At 48.1% G+C, this 6,358-nt stretch overlaps 1 pseudogene; it reads left to right on the top strand.

The window, feature by feature from the left end:
- Nucleotides 1-2,987: 2,987 nt before the first annotated feature.
- LOC100754987 lies at nucleotides 2,988-6,056 on the top strand (annotated as a pseudogene).
- Nucleotides 6,057-6,358: the final 302 nt, after the last annotated feature.

Here is a 6,358-nt window from a genome sequence, read left to right as displayed (position 1 = left end):
GAAGTGGGAAGGACTCTATTAATTCCCTATGGCCTTCAGTGAGTCATGATTTTCAGCTTCCTACCCAAGTCTCTGGCATTTAGCTGCCTGGATGCCTCGCTTTGGTCATGACTAAGGCTCTCTGGTGGGCACATATTGCCTCCTGTATCCGCAGAGCCATCCTAAGTCCAAAGGCCACAGACAGAGCTGCCCAGCACACGGCCCATTATAACCACTTTCTGGTCCAGCCCTTGAGCTCTAGACCTCTGCCCATGCAGCTGTGCGGTGGGGATTACTCTCCCCATACTCAGCACACTGGGTCCGAAGACCCCCAGGCTCAAAACAAAGCCATCTCCTGAGGTGGCTATCCCAGGACCACTGGCCCATTCTCATCAGGCCAGCATCAGCTCTTCACCCATGACTCTCCTATCCATGCCCTCACCAGGCTCTAGCTACCATCAAGTCAGATGCCAGAACCATTTCCATAAACCCTGACACAGTCGAGGGAAGAAGAAAGCTCTGCAGACCCATGGTCGGCTCCTAAGGTCCCCAGCCTGGCGACTCCACACTGATCGTGACACTCATCTTTCCAGTTGTATTCTTATCAATCCAGCAGCATGCCCCACACCCATTGGCTACTATGGAGTCTGGGCTGCCACGCACTCAGAGAAAGGAGCCAATACAGGCTGGAGTTTGCCTCCAGAGCCTATGGTCCATTTTCCCAGAGGATATCCAGCTGTGGACACCAACACTCAGTGTTTTGGAGCTTCAACAAGGTCTCCAAGTTGGCAAGAGGGACTCTGCAGGACCCTTTCAAGAGAAATCAGAAGTCTGGACTGCAAACTTTTAAGCCTTTGTTGTGGCAGACAAGTGAAAAACTATGGCCATAACCGTGTCCAGCCGCTGGCCCCCTCCCTGGGCAGCCACGGATGAAACCTCCAGTTCCAGCTTCTACCTCTGCCAGGCTCCTTGGTACTGTTATCCTCATCCAGACTCCAGCAAGCTCGAGCAGAAAGGGCTCTGCTGAGCGCCGTTTACATTCTTGTCGTCTTTGCCTGTGTTTAGACTTGTGGAAAAAACACATTTCAAACAATTTACAAGCAATCATAGGCCCTTGTGGATTTCACATAAACTCTTCTATAAACCAGTGAACTTCAGAGTCTCTCACCCCACAGGAATCATAAACCTCAAAGCTGTAGGCCGTCGAAGATTCTCTGCTCCAACATTCTTGTTTCATGGCCAGAAAAACCCCGGGCTCAGGAGGGCAGGGCCCTGCCTAGGCACAATGGAGTTGGGTACGGAGCAGATCTCCACCTCACAACCCAGGAATCCCAACCCAGGTGCAAAACATCGGAGCCCCTGAGCTTTGCCAGCATGTGGTTCTGTGTTCCTAAAGAACTGATTTGAGGTTTCAAAATATTAATGTGCCTAGGATTTTGGCAAAGGAATGTGTGTTAAGTGGACACGCTTGGCTGACAGCCATGCCCCAGCGCCAGGCAGGCTGCCTGCCTGATGAGAATGCCCTGGGACTTGGTGTGTGGGGTGCATCTGCTGTACATTGCCCCAGAATCACCCGCTTACAGCATGGCTCCATGTGAATTCATACTGTCTACCAGCAACTGCTCTAATGGGGGATTTTGGACAACCTTGCTTCAGGAGAGTCTGGGCGAACCCAGGAATGAAGATTCCCTGCAGAGGCCTCTCACCTCAGCCCCAGAAAGTGCTACAGGAAAAACTCTACTAAGAGCCAGGAAGGCACCAAACAGACCCTAAGCCCTCTGGGCCAACACCTTCCCCTCTACCACAACAGGCCCAGGCAGGAAATTAAGCAAAGTTCTTTCTGAACTTCTGCGGAGGAATTTCCTGGAGGGTCCTGGAGGCCTATGCTCCGTGGAATCACATTACAACCAAAGTTCCAGGCCTGGGGTTCCTACCACAGCACCTGCTCTGCAGAGCACCTTGGAATCCTGCACTGGTCGGACGGGGATGGCAGGCCTCAGGAAGCCAGGAGACGTCTTCCTAACTGAGGACAGCACAGGGACTTCTCCACTCTGCACATGACCTAGGCGGCCTCCTCTCCAAAGCTGGGAAGCTTCTGGTTGGTTAGCAAGATGATGGCCAATCTGGCCCTAACAGTCTCCCCAAACCAACGGCCCCAGGCATCACCCCTTCAAACAGTCACTGGCAACTTCCCTGCGCCCTGGCTACTGGTCTGTGTCGAGACTTCAGGATCTCGCAGATGAGCAGAAGTCTAAGAGAAGTCAGTCCATAATAACCTGCTACATGTTGGGATCCTGGAGGAAAGACCAGTAAAATCCAAAGAAAGTACAATGCACCAACACAGATTTCTCAATGGTTCTGTCCCTCCCTAGCCTCCCTCTGTTCCTCTCCCTGCCTCTCTCTATGTAGCCCAGGCTGCCCTGCTGGTGAAACAATGCCTTCCCAGTAAGAAAGGAATAAAGGAAAAGTTCTTTACTGAGGGGGAAGAAAAATAAAAGTGCATGGCTGACTAAGGCTAACGTCCAAGGAAAAGCCAACCTTGAATAGATGTTACTAACATCGCACTCCCGAGGCTTCTGATTTTACACACATCGTTTTCTATACATCCTTGCAGGTCCCTGCCCCAGGTTCCACTTCAGACAATTTAAACAGAGACAGGAGGCTGTAAGTCTAGCCATGTGGGCAGATGGGAAACTTACACAGCAAAGACATCTCCAGAATTATTTTAAGTACACCAGCGCTTGTCTTTTTGAGTAGCTTTTACCCACATTTATTTTGCCCACCTGTCAGAATTATGCTTTTCCTAACAAAAGCACAGGGGACCAATGGCAGACCAGGACTTAAGGATTGTAACCCTGCACCACCCCCTTGAGCTGCCCAGGGAGGCCTGTTTTGGGGAATGGGCCTAATGACTAGTAACCCCTAGTGAACAAAAGTTTGCATTCCAGAGCAGCAGCGGGGGAACATAGTGGCTTCCACAAGAGATGAGATGTGGTCTGAGCGATGATATGACTACGAACGTCTTCCAAGAGAACGAGCACCCCCTCGGAGCCATGCCAGTGATGGCTACCATAGGGTGGTTAATTGTTGTGCCAAAGAGACCGCCTCTGCTAGACAAGAGACCGCCTCTGCTAGACAAGAGACCGCCTCTGCTAGACAAGAGACCGCCTCTGCTAGACAAGAGACCGCCTCTGCTAGACAAGAGACCGCCTCTGCTAGCCAGACCTGATGAAGGAGGCTACAGCAGATATTTCAGTCATGTTGATTACCGAGAATGTGACGAGGGCCACAGTTTTTCTCATGATGGAAGAAGTGGCCCACCTCACAGAGGAGATGATTCTGGCTACAGATGGACAAGAGATGATCATTCCACAAGCCAACAGCCTGAATACAGGGACATGAGAGATGGCTTTCGAAAAACATTTTCTACTCTTCCCATTATTCAAGAGAACGGTCTCCCCATAAAAGGGACGCTCCTTTTTTCAGAGAGTCACCTGTAGGCTGGAAGGACTCCCCACACAGCAGATCTGGCTCCAGTCTCAGCAGTAGAAGCTACTCTCCAGAACGGAGCAGGACGCACTCAGTCCATCAGTCCCAGAACAGAAAGTCCGCGCATGTTGGTGCTTCCTACAAACGACAGAATGAAGCAAACCCAGGAAGAGGTAAAGAGAGGTCCATCCAGTCTCTGAAAACATCAAGAGATACTTCACCCTCAAGGCCTTCAGCAGTCTCTTCATCCAAGGTGTTAGACAAACCTCGCCAGCCAACTGAGAAGGAACCTCCTGCGGTTGCAAGCAGGTGGGCTAATGAAAAGCTGGAGAAGGAGATGAAAATAACTTGAGTGAGATTTCCGAGTTTGAGACGGGATCCATGGCACCCTTATTTATCCACCAGACAGAAGAACCAGAGTCAAACACAACAGATGGCACAGAAGTGTATGAAGACAGCCAGATTAGCAGTCGTTCTAAAGCTATTGCATCAAAAACCAAAGAAATTGAGCAGGTTTACCGACAAGGCTGTGAAACTTGCTGGGCGTTGGTGGCACACGCCTTTAATCCCAGCACTCTGGAGGCAGAGGCAGGCGGATCCCTGTGAGTTCGAGACCAGCCTGGTTTACAAGAGCTAGTCCCAGGACAGTCTCCAAAGTCACAGAGAAACCCTGTCTCGAAGAAAAAAAAAAAAAAAAAAAAAAAAAAAGACTGAAAACTTCCGGGATGGTGGTGAAATGCTGATCGAAAAAGACCCTTCATTAGAAAAATCTATACAGTTTGCATTGAGGCAGAATTTACACGAAATAGGTGAGCGATGTGTTGAAGAACTCAAACATTTCATTACTGAGTATGATAATTCTACTCAAGATTTTGGACACCCTATTTTAGAAGAATTAGTGGCCAGGTCAAAAAAAAAATTTTTTTAAAGCTTCTAGATTTTTTCGCCTTGCATTGTTTAAATCCTTACTATTTTGTGATGAAGAGAAATACTTTATGATAGCTGACCACATTTCTAGTATCAAATAAACATCTACAATAGCTTTTCAAGTAAAAAAAAAAGTTTGCATTCTAGCACTGTAAATATTGCTTGTCCCTAACAGGCCTGGCTAGCGCTTATCTCTGGGTATTGAGGAGGCAGCACTCCCTCAGCTAACTTCCCGTTTACGTGTTGAGTGTCCTCTCAGCAAATCTCTTAGTAGAGCCTTTGTAGCATATACTCTACTGCTTTCTCTTACGTCAGCCTCCCAATCCTCCAGCCTCAGTCCCCCAAGTGTTGGGATTACAAATCTGTCCCATCTGTGGGTGTGGGCACACAGGAACCACAGATGTGTGTGGAGGTCAGAAGGCAACTTTCAGGGACCCGTTCTCTCCTACCGTGGGATTCCCGGGATCAAACTCAGGCGGTCAGACTTGTGCAGCAAGCACTTAGACCTGCTGGGCTATTTTGCTGGCCCCATCTTGGCTTTATTAAGTCTTTTTAAGTTGTAGAATATCCTTCCCAAAGTCATTTATTCCCAGATTTTTGTGAGGCAATGCTGACAAATAAAATTGTATTTAAGACGTCCAAAGTGATATTATTCATATAGACTATGAAATTATTGTCATATCAAACCAATTCATCACCTCACAGTTACCACATGGATGTGCGTACATGTTCATGTGTGTGTATGATATATGTGTATGATGTGCTGTTTATGTGTCTGTGTATGGGTGTATCTATGTGTGTGTAATATGTTGTGTGTGTTATATGTATGTGTGTATTGTGCATATGTATGCTGTATGACATGTTATGTGCGCATAGTGTATAACTGTGTGTATATATGTTGTATGCATTTGTGTGTATGTATATTATGCATATGTGTTTATGTGTATCTGTGCATGTATTGTGTGCATTGCACACACATTTGTGTATATGTATGCATTTTATGCATATGTATATGTGTGTATGCATGTATTGCTGTGTATATGTATTTGTACATATGCGCATGTTTGCGTGTGTGTATGTGTATATAAGCATACATGTTGTACGCATGTACTGTGGTATTGTAAGTTTTCCAGCACTGATTCACCCCGTGTAACTGGAACTCACACTCACCAACATTTTCCATTTCTCCCATCCACCTGCTCCTGGCAACAACTGCTCTACTCTCTGCTTCTTCTTAGAGACTCTACACCGAAATGAGGTCACACAGAATTTGTCTTCTGTGCCTGGCTTGTTTCACTTAGTGTCACATCCTCAGCGCTCACCCGTGCAGCAGCACATCAGGGCTTCCTCGCTCCTGAAGGCTGAAGGACTCTCGCTGTATATTCACCATGTTTCTTTGTCTACACCTGCGCACACATCAGAGCTGTTACTGTTACTGACTGCTGTGAACACAGCAGTGTACATCTCTCCCCCGGACTGAGGTGTCTTTTTAGGACACGTGGCTGTGGAATGTGTTAATTCTAGGAGGAGCTGGGTGCAGGACGGACGGGAACTCTGTGTCCTTTCCTTGCAGCTGCCGTGCCCATCCAAAGTCATTCCACAACAGAACCCCGATTGAAAAAGCAACTGCCAGGTGTGCGGTCTTCTCTATCAACCACTGAGTACTTACACGCCGGATGTAAAGCAGCTTTCCTCCAAACAGGACAGGGACCACAATTAGAAGCTCCATTTTACAGCCAAGAAAACTGAAGCCACCACTGCAGAAATCCAGAGTTCAGGCAGGCAGCAGATACCAGGTCGTAAGTCATCAGAGGAGGCAGCTGCCTGGACCCCTAGGGCACGGAGGGTCTCCTAACTGATCAGCTAACTGAGTGGAGATCCAGCCAATTTGTCCCCAAAACACAAACCTGGCACAGCACTTCCTCCATGTGCACTGAGCTGGAGAACACAGCAGCCGCCCTTC

The sequence above is a fragment of the Cricetulus griseus genome, chromosome 3 (genome assembly GCF_003668045.3).
Source record: "Cricetulus griseus strain 17A/GY chromosome 3, alternate assembly CriGri-PICRH-1.0, whole genome shotgun sequence".
Taxonomy (NCBI): domain Eukaryota; kingdom Metazoa; phylum Chordata; class Mammalia; order Rodentia; family Cricetidae; genus Cricetulus; species Cricetulus griseus.
The sequence above is the reverse complement of the archived record's forward strand: the minus strand, read 5'-3'. Positions and strand labels throughout refer to the sequence as shown.